At 40.2% G+C, this 18,766-nt stretch overlaps 1 protein-coding gene across 1 annotated transcript in view; it reads right to left on the bottom strand.

Moving 5' to 3' along the window:
- The window catches only part of ZNF831 (zinc finger protein 831), a 52,977-nt gene extending 39,689 nt beyond the window's left edge, over nt 1-13,288 (bottom strand). Inside the window, exon 1 of the mRNA XM_044454925.1 lies at nt 13,141-13,288. The gene's annotated coding sequence lies outside the window, so the exon portion shown is untranslated. The remainder of the gene's footprint in view (nt 1-13,140) is intronic.
- Nucleotides 13,289-18,766: the final 5,478 nt, after the last annotated feature.

Genomic DNA, 18,766 nt, shown 5'->3' on the forward strand with positions numbered 1-18,766 from the left:
TCTTCTCCACCATGAACTTTAATAAGTCAAAGTTCAGGTCCAAACTTACTGATGAGCATCTTCAAGCCATACTGAGGGTCTCAGTTGCTTCCTCCCTCAAGCCAAATGTGGCTCAGCTGTGTAAGAGGAAGCGCTGTCAGGTCTCTGGCAGCAAGGAGTAGGAGGAAGTAAGAGAAGCCTATGTTCTGAAGAACCGTTCATGTTCTGAATTATTATTAGTAAAGATTGAGAAGACTGGATCAGTTGTACTTTTTTTGGAATACTTAAAATCCTTTTTTTGTGGAATACTTGATGCGGCCCAGCATCACCCAGACTCTACTTCCAGCAGTCCCCAGGTAAGTTGAGTTTGAGACCCCTGATGTATAGAGACTGCTGCTGTTGTGAACAACAGGTAGAATCTCTGGCTATTTAGAATAGTGAGTGGGTAGATGTGTCGCAGGGGTAAGCACACCAGCACACATGCCAACAGTGGCCACTTTTAGCTCTGGCCCCACTCACTGCTGACACGCATCTCCCACTGTGCTACTCTAGCACCAAAACAGTCTTTGGCCCAAAGTACCCAACCACGTTGTTGTTGTTCCATGCTATCAAGTCATCTCCAACTTATGGTGACCCCATGAATGAAAGCCCACCAAATGTTCTATCCATGACATCCTTGCTTAGCTGTTCTAAATTCAAGGTTGTAGCTTTCCTAATGGAGTCAATCCATCTCATTTGGTCTTCTTTTTCCTCTTCTGCTGCCTTAGGCTTTCCCTAGTATGACTGTCTTCTCCAATGAGTCTTACCTTCTCATGGTGAGTCCAAAGCATGACAGCCTCAGTTTTGTCATTCTTCCTCATAGAGAAAGTTCTGGCTTGATATTGACCTATGACCTACTTATTCATCTTTCTGTCAGTCCACAGTATTCATTATTCTGTCCTCTAGCACCATATTTCAAACACATCCCTTTTCCTCCTGTCAGTCTTCTTCACTGTCCAGCTTTCCCAACACATACACAGTGATCAATTCAATGGTGTGAATCATCTTGGCCTTGGTCTCCAATGAAACAGTCCTACACTTGATTATCTTTTCTAGGCCCTTACTGCTGCCCTTTCAAGTCTCATTCTTCTTTGAATTTCTTGGCTGAACCCTTGAACTGATGACTGTACCAAGGTATTCAAAGTCTTTCACTGTTGACAGTAAGGTTTGGCACACCTTAACAGTGAGGAGGTTTAAGAGTGTCAAAGAAGCTGAGTGCAATGAACCAGACTGCCCCACTAGGCTGGTCTCCCAGCAGGGTCACCCAGTGTGAAATGGTCAAAGTTGAAGCATGAGACTAAGGTGAATTCACCCTCTTCAGGAGTAACAGTTACATCAACAGAAGATAATAGATCTCTCTACTGGTGAAGGGGGCAGAGAAACTTCTGAAGAAGAAACTGGCTGAGGTTCTTTCACAGACAACCATAGTGATGTCCAGAGTTATAGAAACAGAAATCTTGAGATGTCCAAGTTTTATGCTTCCCTAAATACAAAGCTGATGTGACACTTCTAGGGTACAACCACTGTTAACAGAGCCTTTTCTAGTGGCTGCTTCTTTACTAACACCTTATAGCAAATCCTGAAGACAGAAGGACCTACTTCATCATCAACAGATGAAAAATAACTATCTGAAACTGCTATTATTATTATACTATTATAGCACATTTACACCTGCCTTTCTTTCTCTTGCAAGGAATTCAAGGTGGCTTACATGATACTCCTCCTCTCCATTTAACCTTCAAGATGACATCCCTGTAAAGTTTTATTAGAGCTAAAATATTATTGCACCTTCAAGTGGCCTGTTCTTGGAGAACATTGCAACACACCTCCAAATTCAAATCCATATGCAACTCCTCTCAGATGCAGCTACTAATCACATATACCCCTCCCTCCTCCATTCTTCTAGACTTTTCTCTTTTACAGTTTTGCTTCCCTAGACACCTGATTCCTTCATCCTACTGCCTTTTTTAAACCTCCTGCCTTTCCTACTCCCACACCCTGGGATGTGAACAACTTAGCCTTAAGCAGCTGGAAAAACCTCATAAACATTAAAAGTTCATCCAATCACGGCCAGATGTTTCACCACCACTGATATTTACAATCCTTAAGAATAGGAATAGGCACTTTTGTGGCCCATGGGCACATGGCACAATTTGAGAATCCGTCCTGGGCATCACTACAAAATGGATGTACTACAGAGGAAAACATCAGCCTGCAACCACTTGGTCTCTTCATTTTCTAAGACAGCATCTGAGAACCACATGCAGCTCAGAGGCATTCTTGAGAAAAAATGGGAGCAGCTAAAGGCCATCACTTCTTTGAAGCAATAGCAGCTGCAAGTAAGAAATATTAATACATTACAAGATTAAGGATGTAAGCTGATAATGGCTCTAAACCATTCCAAGTTACTAAATCCAGGCTCTTTTGAAATAATTTATCAACAGATGTTTACCTAACATCATGTCCCATTATTTCAAAATGCGACAGAAGTATATAAATGTATGAAACAAACATACAGGGTCCTCTGTTCTTAATTTTTTTAATCTAGCATCTTATTAAGATGGAAGACTTCAAAGGACAATCTTAGCCTTAGAATAACAAAATACTATGGGTGGTATACAGCTCTTATAAATAAATGTCTGACCGTGCTCAGTACTATAGTGTGTCCTCATTTCCCAAAGCAGAAATGCATTCTCCCATCATTCACTGGAGAAATGGTTACACCTCTGAATCACTAAGAAGATGAAGCAGGCACAGTAGATCAAGCAAGAGACCTGGCCCTCACCAAATGATGCCGGTATTCACTCAGAAAAATGCAGAAGATACATCTAAATGGGTAATTACCCAAAATGAGAGCCTGTTGGCATTTCAAAATGATGAATACAGCAGTCTGCATAAAATTTAGCGCCCAAGTAAAACAGTTAAAACTGTAATACTCAAATAGAAATAGTGGGAGGGTATCAATGTCCCTCATTCTTAGGCAGATAGCTGTCAAGGGCATTCACTCAGCAGAAGCAATTTCTTTTTACTTAGCATGTTTCTCCAGCACAGCATGTACTGGGCTAGCTGATTTTCCAGTGACTGAATACCAAAAGCAGCATATTTTGTTGTTAGTCGCGAAGTCGTGTCCGACCCATCACGACCTCATGGACAACATTCCTCCAGGCCTTCCTGTCCTCCACCATCCCCCGGAGTCCACTTAAGTTCACGCCGACTGTTTCAGTGACTCCATCCAGCCACCTCATTCTCTGCTGTCCCCTCCTTCTTTTGCCATCTGTTGTTCCCAGCATTAGGCTCTTCTCCAGGGAGTCCTTCCTTCTCATTAGCTGGCCAAAGTATTTGAGTTTCATCTTCAGTATCTGGCCTTCTAAAGAGCAGTCAGGGTTGATCTCCTCTAGGACTGACCAGTTGGATCACCTTGCAGTCCAAGGGACTCACAGGAGTCTCCTCCAGCACCACAATTCAAAGGTCTCAGTTCTTCGGCACTCAGCCTTCCTTATGGTCCAACTTTCACAGCCATACATTGCAACTGGGAAAACCATAGCCTTGACTATACGCACTTTTGTTGGCAGGGTGATGTCTCTGCTTTTTAGTATGCTGTCTAGATTTACCATAGCATTCCTCCCCAGGAGCAAGCATCTTTTAATTTCTTGGCTGCAGTCCCCATCTACGGTGATCTTGGAGCCAAGGAAAATAAAATCTGTCACTACCTCCATTTCTTCCCCATCTATTTGCCAGGAAGTGAGAGGACCGGATGCCACGATCTTAGTTTTCTTCATGTTGAGTTTCAAGCCAACTTTCGCGCTCTCCTCCTTCACCCACATCAAGAGGCTGTTTAGTTCCTCTTCACTTTCTGCCATTAGAGTGGTATCATCTGCATATCTGAGGTTGTTGATATTTCTCCCAGCAATCTTAATTCCAACTGGTGATTCATCTAGCCCCGCCTTTCTCATGATGTGCTCTGCATATAAATTAAATAGGCAGGGTAACAGTATACAGCCTTGCCAAACTCCTTTCTCAATTTTGAAACAATCAATGGTTCCATGTCCAGTCCTCACTGTTGCTTCTTGACCCACATATAGGTTTCTCAAGAGACAAATAAGAAGGTCTGGTACTCCCATCTCTTTAAGCACTTGCCACAATTTGTTGTGATCCACACAATCAAAGGCTTTAGCATAGTCAATGAAGCAGAAGTAGATGTTTTCTGGAACTCCCTAGCTTTCTCCATGATCCAGCATATGTTGGTAATTTGACCTCTAGTTCCTCTGACTCTTCAAAATCCTGCCTGTACTTCTGGTACTTCTCGGTCCACATACTGCTGGAGCCTAGCTTGTAAGATTTTGAGCATAACTTTGCTAGCATGTGAAATATGTGCTATGGTGTGGTAGTTTGAACATTCTTTGGCATTGCCCTTCTTTGGGATCGGAATGTAAACTGACCTTTTCCAATCCTGTGGCCACTGTTGATTTTTCCAAATTTGCTGGCATATTGAATGTAGCACTTTTACTGCATCATCTTTTAAGAGTTTGAATAGCTCAGCTGGAGTACTGTCACCTCCACTAGCCTTGTTGTGCTCAGACTTCCTAAGGCTCATTTGACTTCACATTCCAGGATGTCTGGCTCGAGGTCAGTGACCACCCCATCGTGGTTATCAGGGACGTTAAGCTCTTTCTTGTATAGTTCCGCTGTGTAATCTTGCCACCTCTTCTTAATCTCTTCTGCCTCTGTTAGGTCCCTGCCATTTTGGTCCTTTATCGTGCCCATCTTTGCATGAAACATTCCCTTCATATCTCCAATTTTCTTGAAGAGATCTCTGGTCCTCCCTATTCTAATTTTTTTTTCTATTTCTTTGCACTGTTCATTTAAGAAGGCATTCTTATCTCTTTTCACTGTTCTCTGGAATTATGCATTCAATTGGGTGTATCTTTCTCTTTCTCTCTTGCCTTTCACTTTCTTTCCTTAGCTATTTGTACAGCTTTCTCAGACACCCATTTTGCTTTCTTGCATTTTTCTTTGGGACGGTTTTAGTTGCTACCTCTTGTACAATGTTGAGAACCTCCGTCCATAGTTCTTCAGGCACTCTGTCTGTCAGATCTAATTCCTTAAATCTATTTGTCACCTCTACTGTATATTCATCAGGGATACGATTCAGGTCATACCTGACTGCCCCAGTGCTTTTCCCTACTTTCTTCCATTTAAGCCTAAGTTTTGCAACGAGAAGCTCATGATCTGAGCCACAGTCAGCTCCTGGTCTAGTTTTTACTGACTGTATAGAGCGTCTCCATCTTTGGCTGCAGAGCACATAGTCAATCTGATTTCTGTGTTGACCGTCTGGTGATGTCCATGTGTAGAATCGTCTCTTGGGTTGTTGGAAAAGAGTGTTTGCTATGACCATCGTATTCTCTTGACAAAATTCTACCAGTCTGTGCCCTGCTTCATTTTGTACTCCAAGGTCAAACTTGCCTGTCATTTGGCTTCCTACTTTAGCATTCCAATCCCCCATGATGATAGGGACATCATTTTTTTGGTGTTAATTCTAGAAGGTGTTGTAGGCCTTCATAGAACCAGTCAACTTCAGCCTCTTCAGCACCAATGGTTGGGGCATAGACTTGGACTACTGTGATGTTGAATGGTTGTCTTGGATTCGAAGATGAGAGCAATAATATCATGTTTCTCCAGGCATCTCCAATGTGATGCTCACATAGGTCACTGCACCCATGAGGCCATACTGAGCACCCACCAGACCCACAGACTCCCATTTTTAACTCCTATCCAAGCAAATGGAACAATTTCTTCTCTAGCTTGCATTGGGCCAGAAAGGGAACCCTCGTGCCTAAAATGGCCTACACTCCATCAAGGACCCTCACCCTTCCTTCCAGCCAAGTGTGCAGCTTTCACATCATGAAAAAAGGAGTAATTACTCTGTTCACTTGCTGAGTAGGGATGCTCTGTGTTGCTCTATGTGTGTTCTCTGTATGTTTTCAATATAGGTAGGACTGCATTTTCACTGTACATATTCTGTGAGTATGCATTTTCTCTCACACACAGGCAGAAAGGGTGCAGAGACACACAGAACACTCCCAACATTGTGCCTTCCCACACTTCTTACACTGGTTCTTTTTTAAGGCCACAACTTTTTTTTAAAAAAAATGCCTGTTGTGTCCACAGGGCCAAAGAGGCACTTTCACATACATTCAGCCCACCTTGTGAACTTACAACTTTGCAACTTGTGATGCTGTTGTTATTTTTTTTTTCTCCCATTTGCCATACATAACTTTGAAAGGGGAGAGGAGAGGAAAGGTTCCATTATGAGAATTTTCATATCTTCTTCAGTAAGTACTGTTTCAGCTTTACCTGCAGATTTCTATGAAACAGTCTATTGATGGGCAAGAAGAATAAAGGGATCAGAACAACTACTTAAACTCTTTAATACTCAATTCCATAGAGAAGAGATATATATACTTCAATACTGATTTCTCCAATATGCTTCTACAGGACTTCAACCTTGGTGCAAATCAATTATTAGGTTCTCAGAAGGAATGGATAAACAGTCTTTCAGTACTTCCAACTGCAAGAGATCTGCATATTATGTCATTAGCATCCAGCAGTCATCAGCCAAGTAGTTTTATTGCATGGAACGTATACGCATCACTACCACATGAGTATGGATTTGAATTTAATCTGCACAGCCACAGCTGCACCTGTAAAACATTGCCTTTAGCATGTGAAATTAGGAAGACAGACATTGAGTTTGTACAGGCTAAACCATGCTTTTGAAGTCAAAACTGGAATTTCCTTCAACAAATATGCATGCCTTGTTAGTGGAAGGGACAAAGTGACCAAAGATAATTATTTAGCATCTTCTTGTAGCATGAACTGAGTTGGTGTTACAGAATGAGTGCTCTCTCTTAGCATATTTGGGTTTACTCATTATTATTTTTGTGCAAAGATATAGTTACGAATCTACAATTACATTTCGTCATGAAGCTTATTACATGATTTGGTACCAGTCAGAGGCTATTTCACAGCCTAAGCTATTTCATAGGATTGCTATGAAGATTAAATGTAGGACAAACTGAGTGTGCTACTTTGAATTCTTCAGAAGAAGCCAAGATAAAAATATAATGTACCATCTTTACCACAAGGACTGTCAGAAATTGCCACTTAGAGCTGCAATGTCAGCCTGATCTCAATATCTGTTATGTTAATGTAACTGTCTTTCCTGTTCTTTGATAGAGGTATACAAGTACTAAATGCCTTGGCATTATTCTCTACGCACTAGAAATTCATAGGTCCTTATGAGGTAGTATTTTTTAAATAATTTACAGACTTGCACACTTCTGCATACTTAAGGAATCCCATGTAGCTTTGGGTAGTCCCAATTCACTATGTAACTGATAGGTACTCAACTGAGTTTGTTGTTACAAGTAAATATATTGCTTGCTCATAGGCTATATTCATCCATGATATTAGTCCTAAGGAACAGCATTCATTTTGAGTGAGTACATCAAAATAATACCCTGAAAAGATCAATCATAGCCTAATTTTCCAAATAGGATAGATACTCCATTGATAAATTTTTTGTCAATATGGTTGAGAACTTCAACTTTTGTCCCCACTATTCACTTCAGTTCCTGGGACTCCCTTTCCTAAAAACATCAATTCAGAAACTGGTATCAGTCCTATATCTTCTGCAGTTAAGACAGATAAATATAATTCATTCAGCTTCTGGGCAGTCTCCTTATCCTCTTTTGGCATGCCTTTAATGCCATCATTGTCCAGTGGTCCAACTGCCACCTAAGTTGGTTTCCTGCTTCTGAGATAGTTAAAAAATTCTTTGTTGTTGGCCTTGATGTTGTTTGTTCTATGGGTCTCAAAATGTTTTTTGCATCCCTTTTCTAAACTCATTTGAAGAATTTATTTTCCTCATTTGGTCAAGAATTCCATTTTCTGAAGGAAGACTTTTTCTCTAATAACTTATGTGATACTGCTTATTAACAATGTTTGTGACCTCCTGGACCTTTAAAAGTTGTTTATAAGAGGAAATTTCAGCAGGTGCAGATCACTGAGCTACAATGTAAATATATAGCATAATCCATTCTAAAATAATTTATTAGGATACTTTTCCCTTAGCAGTCTAATATGTGATTGTCTGCTGCAAATAAATGCTTTTCTTTACAGGATTTTGAGAATAATATCAACACACTTCTGAAGAATTACCCTAGCAATGCATGATCTGAACTGCAATCCTGTAGTGTATATTCAGATATAAGGCCCAATTAGTTTAATGGAGCTTCCTTCCAGGTAACTGGGTATTGTGACTATTCTTTGCCCCCTCCTTCCAAGCAGACCAAGACAAATGCTTCCTAACTAAAATGGCTTTGTTATATTTAAACTGATCATCTAGGTTGCTTTGTATTACAAAAGGAAAGAATTTAAGTCAATAATAAAGAAACAAGCAAAGTTAAAATACTAGCCATTAGGGAAATGCAGTTTAATCATGATAAGCTGATTCCAAACTGAATACCCCTCATCCCTTCCAAAATTGAAAAAAGCAAACTCAGCCTTCAAGATGGGTCCTCCTTAAGGGTTAATTGCTTGGAGCACCTGATGCTTCTCAACTGGCCCAGATTCTTAACCTCTGATTAATGATGTTTGGTCCACATACCCCTTCATATCAGTTTTTTCACAAATTTCCCCACACAAGTTGAAACTGATTCTCAAGGACTGGCTGTCTACTTGCCTTGGCATTTCAGCTGAAGGTTCCAGCCCCACCTCTTCATTTGACTCAGAATCTGATTCCACAAGGACTTTTTCTTGGCAAAGGAGACCCAATCCCTAAAATGACATAGAATTGCAGTCTCAGTATAATGCTATATAAGGAAAGCAGTAACTAATTTTCTCCACTCGATTAAAAAGGGGAGCTTTTATATAACATGCACCTGTTCTCACTGTCCAGGGTTTTTCCTCCCTCTCTCATACCTAAAACCATACAATAAAGCTAAATGGTAAGAGTACCAGGGCAAACAAAAATATTTTTTTCTTCATACAGCACATAATAAAATTGTGTAACAATAGTTGCTGATGACTGCCAACTTGGATGTCCAGTATCAGAAGCTGTATGCCAGTTATTGGAGAACATATGAGAGGTCCTGATGTGGCTTTCCCCTAGGCATCTGTTTAACCGCTGCGCAAATGGAAGACTGGACAACACAGGCCTTTGGTTTGATCCAGCAAGACTCTTCTTACATGACCGTTAAAGTTTCAGAAACCCCATCTTCTTTTGCATCCAACTATCCTAGCTGCACCAGGACTTCACTATTCCATTGCCTCTGTTGAGATGCTATCAGTAACGTTACTACCTAATGTTACTACCTTCTGATGTGAGTACTCACCAAATGAAAATACCATTCACTTTAGAGGGTCAAACATTTAGTAAGAAAATGAAGTACAAAAAAAAATAATTTCCATAAATTATCCTACTAGGAAACAAAACAAACAAGTCCTGGCTGAATTGCTAGTAATGTGTAGTATTAGTCACTGCTAGCAATGACTATGAAATTGCTCAGAACTGCATAAATTTTAGTTGGCAAAAATTCAAAGTACCATGGAAACTAAAGAAACCACTGGTACCAAATAAGCCTATCCATTTTTAAATGTCTCTATCAAAAACCTAATGCAGTCCATTTGGAGCCACTGTTGTGAACAGAGCACTTCCCTCTTTCCCTCTCTTTATCAAACTCACAATGAAACCTTAAAAGCCCAAGTCTATTGTAATTTAGCAGGTTACAGAATCAAATTTGTCTTCTACTAGAGTGGTGGTAGAAGCATCCGCCCATGTGGAGAGTTGAATCCACCTGAAACTCCCCTCCTTTTCAGTACAGCTTCTGACTCCACCCTCAGTGGCTCTTGCTGCTTGAGGGCGAGATGGCAGGAATGCCAGAGACTTCATAACTGGTCTACTTGCTTTACCTGCCACTGCCCGACCAAGTCAAGAAGCTCTTTCCGCATCTGCTCCCCAGCCCACCCTTTCCAAGGTGGGCTAATCCTCACATTCAGCCTAAGAAGGTTCACTGCATGACCCTGAAACTTTAAACTTTTGCTCCATCCCCTCTTGCTCCTCCACTTCCTCCTCAGAATCAGACAGTCTATTTAAGCAAACTGTAATGTACAAGAGACAGGGCCCCACTCTACAGCCACTTTCACTGACTGTAGATAAAGCCACTAGTCTATGACCTGGTTCACATGACATGCTGAGCTCACCGTGGATTATACTTAAACAACTTCACATAATCTCTGAGGGCCAGTTTCATATGATATGCTGCAACTCCATCAGGAGCTGCATATTCAGAACCCAATGACCCACGGTCAGCCTAGCTTGTCATACAAAATGGGTCTCTGTTTCGCAGCAGCCAAAGTTATCCCATCATGTCTTGCCTTTCTTTAAGAACCTAGAGGTAGTTCACACAGAACAGCTTATACAATGTATGATCCTTCTTGACAAGCAGAGAGATTGTGTGGACAACTGTCTTGTATCAGTGCTATACTGATACACACCCAATGAAATTTCCACAATGCTGTCATGACAACTAACCTGATGCAGCAGAACCACTTCAGCCACAGTTAGTCCTGCTTTCTCCTTTTGCAGCTTAGGCAACATTCTATGGGCTTCTTAAGACATTGACCTGGTTCACCTGCCATGTCACCGCTCACTGTGGATTTTTTAACCCATTATGAGCACACTATTTTGTACATACAACTCTCAACCAGGGACTGTCCGTGTCACCCAAACCCCCAGCTATTGGAGGTTAAGCAAAGCTTCAACAGCCTCACATAACTTTCAGCTTATTGTAGGACCTGTAACCCTCACATAACCCCTTGTGGCCAAGTCTGGTGACACAACTGCCTGATCAGGGGCTGCATATTCAAAATGGTGACCAGCACACACCACAGTTCCTCAAGGGTTATTTAATATGACTGTTCTGTCATGCAGCCATTATCTTTTTGAAGATCAAACAGTGTTTATGCCCATAATATGTAACAATCAATCAATTAATTCTTTATTTGGTCATTGACCAGCAAACCATAAAATGTATATTTATTTTAATATGTATTTTCATATTGCACTTCAGTCAGAGACAAATTTGTTTTTCAGATTTTATTGTATCTTTAATTTGCAAGTTAAAACCTGTAATTATCTATTCATCTAGCACAAGTGATACTGGGTATCACTGGGGATTAAAATCCTTCCCCACCCAGCATGCCTGACAGTATAACACCTAGTATAAAGGGGTTAGGGAGGGGGGATGTGCATTTAACCTCATGTGAGGCAGAATTACAGATCCCACCACTATAGCACTAAAAGGAAAGCCTGCATGACTTAAAGAATCAAAGAATGTGACCCAGCCTGGGTGAAAAGCCATGTAAAAGATCAAACACTACAGGCAGACCTGCTGCATAATATGAAACAGATAAATATTGCTAAAATACCATACATGACAAAGTGAAATGGAACTAATAAGTGACAGCAAAACTGATGATGCCCAACAATCCTAGTGGAAGAAAGTTGAACTCTGTTGAAATAGTTGAGCAGTTGGAAGCATGATATACAGTTCTTTGGTTTGTTAAAATCAGTGTGTCTATCAGCAGCACACTAATAGCATAAGATGGGGCATCACATTTCCCAAGGAATCCGTTACACCAGCTTCTGTTGGAAGTACCATTGCAGGTTGCTTACACTAGTAGTAAAAAAACAGAGTAAGTGGGTCAGCAGTGCCAGTTATCGTGAAACCAGAGCTCCTCTGATTTCTTACTCATCACCAAGGGTTTGATAAGGACGATTAAGTTCTATTTCTCACTCACTCCTTTTCTACCTGACCAGCATAGATTGCCTATTCACACAGGAGCTCTAGGAAAGAACTTCTCCATTCTCAACTTTCAAGAGCTTCTCTATTCAGTGTAACATCCGTGACAACTCTGCCAATTAACCAGAAAGCCACAACCGGCCAGGTGCCCCCTGTGTGCTTCTGAGTGCAACCATTAAGGTAAGAACTTCTGAAGTGAGAGTCACAGTTACTTCTTGGATGGTTACATTTCATTTCCCGGTACAAACATGATGCAGTCATTGGTACACAGGGAGCACTTACACATTGTCTATCATTTCAGCAATATCTTCATGGAAAAGATTAGTTAATTATGCCTCAGCAACTGTGCTGCATTTCAAAAAAGGATCAGATGTGTACAAGTTCCTCACTATGGTAACATGGTCTGACCAACAGCCTTCAGTGACTAACTCCTTCCAAATGAGTTCTCCTATCACATCTGCAAATCTCTTTCAGTCTGTCTTCAGTCATTCCTTCTGCATGTAGCCATTTATAGGGCATGGATTTGGCACAAACTGCCATACATGCTGAAAAATACCGTAACGTAAGTACCAGCATGGCAAATGTTAATTCCTATTGCACCAGCTCAAGTGTGCACATGTGGAATGTGTTTTTCCAGAGGCTGGGGTTTTCAAATTTACAACTGTTCAGCAGCAAAGCAGCCTATGGTGATATTTGCGTTTTTTAAAAATTACAAATGGGATCAATTCAAAAAGTTTGTCTCTACAGTTTCAACATATTAATGCATGTCATATCTGTACTACATTTTCAGCATTAGTAAATCCATATGAATACTAGAGAAAAGTAGGCTGAATACTGGACAAAATACCAAAGTGGCAAGTGCTGAAAGAACTTACAACAAAGACTGCAATTCTACATCTACAAACACATGCCTCAGTTCCATTTATTTCAATTGGACTTAAGTGCAAATCCCTTACTGGATAATTGCATCCTTTAAAGATATGTAGGACAACAATGATGGGGAAAGACAACCTAAAACAGCAAAGATAAACAAGAGGACAGTTGATTGACAAAGTTTCCAATTGTGACTTATAAAAGACAAGTACCACATTTCATAGACATGAACAGGGAGGTTCTCACAGGCACAAGTAGCAGCAAGGCCAAAAGCAAAAATGCAAAAGAGATCAGGAACAATGGGAGCTAAAAGAAGATAGGTTTGCACTATGAAAAATATGCACACTATTATTTCTAGATATAATGTCAAAAAAGGAAAACATACCTGAAGCACACCAAATTACAGTCGTATCTGGACAGTCTCTTGCATCCTCTTGTGTGTGGGTGATACCTTGCCTTCGAGTAGCCCCTATCAAGATGACAAAGACTTTACCATTACTCTTTTTATAAGCCTACCACAACCCTCCACCTTACTTTACATGCTACCTCAGGCAGGATAAGCTACCGCTCTAGCCCATACTATGTATGAGGGCTGTATCTTTCCACCTCGGCTTTTATGCACTTGTGGTTTTATCAGTTGTCAGGGAAACACTAGATTTCTACTGTTGCAACTTAGCGTCTAGATCAGTGGTGCTACAGAGAAGATGGTTTATAGATCTATTTTTTTCTACTGTCCTCAAGGACAGGATTATATGTTGGAACTGATATCACCCAGGTTTCCTTTTGAAAGAATTTTTTATTCTGTTATTCATATTTGAGAGTTTAAGTTCACAGGAAATGTAAATGAGCATTTCAGTTTGCATCTGGTTTATGTGCTATTCATAGAGAAAGAAAACACCTACCTGTTTAGTCTACAGTGTGTAGAATATTAACACAATGACAACTACAATCACTATTAAAGATGCAGACTTGAATCTGCTTCTGCCAAAGCAATCATGTGGGCATGTTTCAGAAGGATTCATCTGATTTATTAGTAAAAGATAGAATTTAGTGTGAGAATGTTCTAATTAATGAACCTGCTGTTAGGTGGACTTGCACCCATTATCTGCATTGCCCCATCACACTGCATAAATGATCATCTGCTACAGAGTTAAAAAACAAAGATGGGTTGGTTTTAGGTACCTGTGCCTCTGACACTTCCAAATCCCCTTCCTTCATCATCTTGTGCTTCACGGTATTCTCCTTTCCTGGTCTGGGACAAACCACACTTTGCTTTTTAATCAAAACCAGAATGTCAATGTTTACGCTCACCCTGCAAAACAGGTTGAAAAACTATTAGCAAACTTCATTACAAGGTGTTTACAAAACATCATTTTGTCAGCTGGGATAAAGAAAAAAAGAACTATGGCTTGTTTCAAAAGCAGAAAGTCATCACACTTCAGAGGAGGAAAAGCACACAAGCCTGAGGATCCAGCCAGAATTCTCCAAATAAGGCCAACTGTGGTTCCAAGTGATGTATGAACCGCTTCATTACAGAGCTCCATCAATGAACAGGGTGATTTAGAGTATGACATCACCAGGATCCTAGAATGACTTGTTACTCCTCAGCTCCAACGTGATACCTTTCATAATAAAATGCATGTCATTTATAATGCAGAAGTCAATTATTTTCCCCATCATCTTTTTTTAAAATAGAAAAGCAACCAGCAAGCTTCATCCACTTGATAAATGATGAGTCAGTTTTGAGACCACCTCCAACAAAATGCTGCACTGTATCCCCAACCTTACAAGTTTGGGAAAGCAGCATCGGCCAGGGCAATCCTAACCTACCTTTTCATCATAATGAAAGAGCCAGTGTGGTGTAGTGGCTAAAAGCATGGGACTGGGACTCAGGCGATCCGGGTTCTAGTCCCCGCTCGGCCATGGAGCCAACTGGGTGACTTTGGGCCAGTCACAGACTCTCAGCCCAACCTACCTCACAGGGTTGTTGTTGTGGGGATAAGATGGAGGAGGAGAATGATGTAAGCTGCCTTGAGCCCTTTGTAGGAAAAAGGCAGGATATAAATCACAATATAAATAAATAAATAAATAATCACTATGAAGGTGTTGAGTTAGTTAATTCTCTCTTCTCTGCCCAGAAGACACCTCAGTGTCCGAGTACATGGAAGCTTACAGATTTTCAACACACCATATTGTAGGTATCAAAGTTGTTAAGCTAATTCCCAAAATGATAGTGAACTGAGTTTTTGTGTATAAATATGCCAACTCACTGCAAGTACAAAATATTAAACATGAGAAATGTTACTTCTCTCTGAAATTTGGAACTAAATAAGCTCCTAACAGGACTCAGCAGAGCAAGCCAAACACATATGAGAGTCACTATCTGCCTGTGGGACCTCTTTGAGCAACCTCTGGGAAGACTCAGATCTGAAGAAATGTACTTTCACTTCCTGAACTGTAACACCTCAGACTGCAGGTGGCAGGGTCATGTGTCTGAATGCTGTCCCCAAGAAAAGACTGCCATGCAGAAAGCAGAACTTTGAGGGTAAAGCTAGATTAAGCTGTTTCCCTGGCTTCCCTCCTGTGATGAGGTTTCTCTTCTGAAGAGCATTTAAACGCTTCACTTCCAGTCTGAGGTGAAACAGTACAGGAAGTGCTGCATGCTATTTCTGCTTGTTTAGGAACATGAAAAGATGCCTTATATCAAGGAAGAACAGTTGTCTAGCTAGCCCAATAGCATCTCCTTGGACGGGCAACAGTTCCCAGCCTTTGATATGGCCTGTCCCTGATCCTTTCAACTGGAGATCCCAGAACTGGGCCTGGAACCTTCCGCATGCAAAGCATGTGCTCCACCACTGAGCTATATAGACCCTTGCTGGCAAAGTGGCTCTTGTATCTGGGAAGAGTGGTTTGCAGTGACAGCCAAATGTATGTACTCTTTAAGAATACAAAATATATTAATACAAAAATATAAATGGTCAGGTGACCTTCTAAGGTGCTTTTGTGCAGTATCTCAAAATATATTAAAACCCTTTTTTTTCAGGCCTACATGCAATCAGATTGTTAAAAGTTCATATCTAATTCAGATTTCATGTAGCTATCAGCTGTTGTGTGTACACTATTACTGTTGTGTTTACACTCTTCCTTTTGCTCTCAAATTGTGTTTCTATAGTTACAGAGAAACCTTAGTATTCCAATTTGAAACTCATCACTGTTAGCAAGAATAGTTCCTGCAAATACTGTCATCATAATATACCAGCACTTTGAGGCACTAGAAAATAGTGGCAGGGCAATCAAGCCGTGAGGGGGCTTGCCCTATAATGGCCGAGTGCTTACCCGCAATGGCAAGCATATATTAATGGGAAAGGGCCAGGGCAACAGTAGAAATAGCCCTACTACCTGGGCACAAAGACCCATCTACCATATCACCTTGCCAAAAATTCTTCTTCATCTTGTGCTCACTTGAAATTAATCATTAGATTTCTTCCTTTTCCCCATTACTGCAGCAAACACTAGCTATATTGCAGAAATGTTTGTTTACATAGCACAACATAATTAGCATTAGTAATAAGGTTTGGTCAGATACTGTCCATATTCACCAATTGTTTAAAAAAAAGTGATGTTGAGATGTAAGCTTTTTCTCTGCACATGCCTGATATCTAAGAAGTTGGTGCTGTTTTCTGAAAGCTTGATTCTACTGATCAGGAATTTAAAGTATTTCACAGCTTAGAATTTAAACTATTAGCTGTAAGAATCACATCTGGTTCATCTAATCCTGGATTTTGTTTCCGATGGTGCCCCACCTGACATATCTGGGATGTCCACAAGCCAGACATTAAGGGAATAACCTTCTCCCATCATTGCTTCTCAGCAACTGACACTCAGAGGCATGTTGCCTTTGCACCCGGCTGCTGCACACAGCCAATATGACCAGAAACCCAGTGACACTGACAGATTCCTGGACCATTTTAAAAGAAGATACTATTTTCAAGGTATGGATACTGCTTAAAGCATTTGGCAATGCAGATATCTCTAAAAGGCTGCAGCAGCAGCACTGCTGTTTGTTGCAAAACAGAGGAACTATAATTGAATGCGTTTCCCCAGTGCAATAGAAGTATTGTGTCTCCTTGTGCACTCAACTGTACAAACAAGAACTGACACCAGCTTAGACCTTCTCCATGTGTCACCCAGTTACATGTGTTCAAGCTTTTTCACCAGAACTTAAAAACGGTTTACTTAATAGTCTTTATAAAATTATTAGTTATGTGCCAAGAGTAAGCTATCCATATCAGCAAAATGATATAGAGAAGAATGTGTTGTTTCAAAAATGGTCTAGTCTAGGACATAATCCTAATGTTTGCTGAGCAGAAAAGGTCCCATAATTCTCCAGCTAGGCTGGTTGGCCAAAGACATGCAGGAAGCTGTAGAAGTATTTTTCTGTCTAAACAGGCATAGGACTGCACCCTCAAAGAGCTTAAAATTATTAAACTAATTTTGCAGGGTCGTTTTATAAAATGCTATGAATAGCTCTATGTCCAAAGCAGTTTAACCTCTGGTTAACTATTGCATCCTGCTTCTGAAAACTCAAAAGAAATAATTGTCAGGCTACTAACTGTTGGAAGAAGCTTGACAGGTTAGTAGTTCCCATGTCATATTTTTGCAAACATGGTATGCAAAAAGATTCTGACATTTCAGACCAGAGAACTGTAGTAGTAGTACATTAAACAATGGCAAAACATTCAGATGAAAGCACCACCCTATACTCCTTCATTCTCAGCTTTTCAACATTTCAGCTTAAGCATGTAAGAAAATTAAACCATTTTGTTGCAATTATCTACACCTAAAGAACCATCTGTGCAGACATACACAAACCTCTAGATCAGGAGCTGGCAACTTGAAGACCAATCTGGAGGACTGCAACTCCCACCAATCCTAGATGGTACAGCTAAAGGTGAAGGATGATGGGTGTTAGAGACCAAAACATCTGGAAGACCATATATTGCCTACCTACCCCTGCTCTAAAGAGTGAGTTGTTCCAGTACTAAGCATATTTAGTTGATCACAGATATGAAATGCTAAGGTACAGAAAAAATAGAGAAATCTTCAAAATATTCCTTCATGTCACATTAGTGATTTATAAACTTATTTTACTTGACTGTCTATAACTTGCCATTGAGCACTGACGTAAACATAATATTGCAATGTGGAAGAGTACCTTTTAGACATTAGAACTACTAAAAGAGAAGTATAAGCTATTTATTTGAAATTAATAGCTTACAGATTAAAAATAAGTATTTCATATATTATACTGGAAATAAACCAGAACTTTTTCTGTCTTCAAGTAACTGACAATTTCACATTTTTAATACTTTGCAGTGTCTCCTAACTGTCAGTACAACTCTGCCTAGGGCGGTAATCCTCTACACATTTCCCTAGAGGTCTCATTGAACTCAATGAAAATTACTTCTGAGAAGGCAAGTACAGAATTGTACTGGATTGAAAACAACCTAGTAGTCCATTTGACAACTTTATTCTATATATTTTGATCATAGATAAATCAGAAGACAGAAAGTGTTTTCAAGGAGGCTTACAAGAAAAGAAACAAAGCTAAAAACACCACCACAGTGTATGGGTTCACACATGATGACAAGCCACAGTGGAAACTATGGGGGCATGGTTTGTTGTTATATGTGAACCCAGCATCAATGGTGAAGCATGTCATGCTGGCCTCTGGAAATATGCGGACATACAACAGCTTGTAAGATTTCCAGACTTCATCACTGCTTCTTTTCAAGTCTAAACCCAGAAACCACACTTCTCTGGAGTTTCCATGTTTTTACCATAGAGATTTATTTATTTATTTATTTATTTAAAACTTTTCTATGCCACCTCCATCGCAACAAAGCCTCGGAGCGGCTCACAACAAAAACAAAAACAAACAAAATCATATAAAAATTTATACACTAAAAATGTTAAAAGTTTCGTTACAAGAGCAGCCATAACTATAGGAC

This window comes from Varanus komodoensis, unplaced genomic scaffold (assembly GCF_004798865.1).
Source record: "Varanus komodoensis strain SLA01 unplaced genomic scaffold, ASM479886v1 scaffold8, whole genome shotgun sequence".
NCBI lineage: Eukaryota > Metazoa > Chordata > Lepidosauria > Squamata > Varanidae > Varanus > Varanus komodoensis.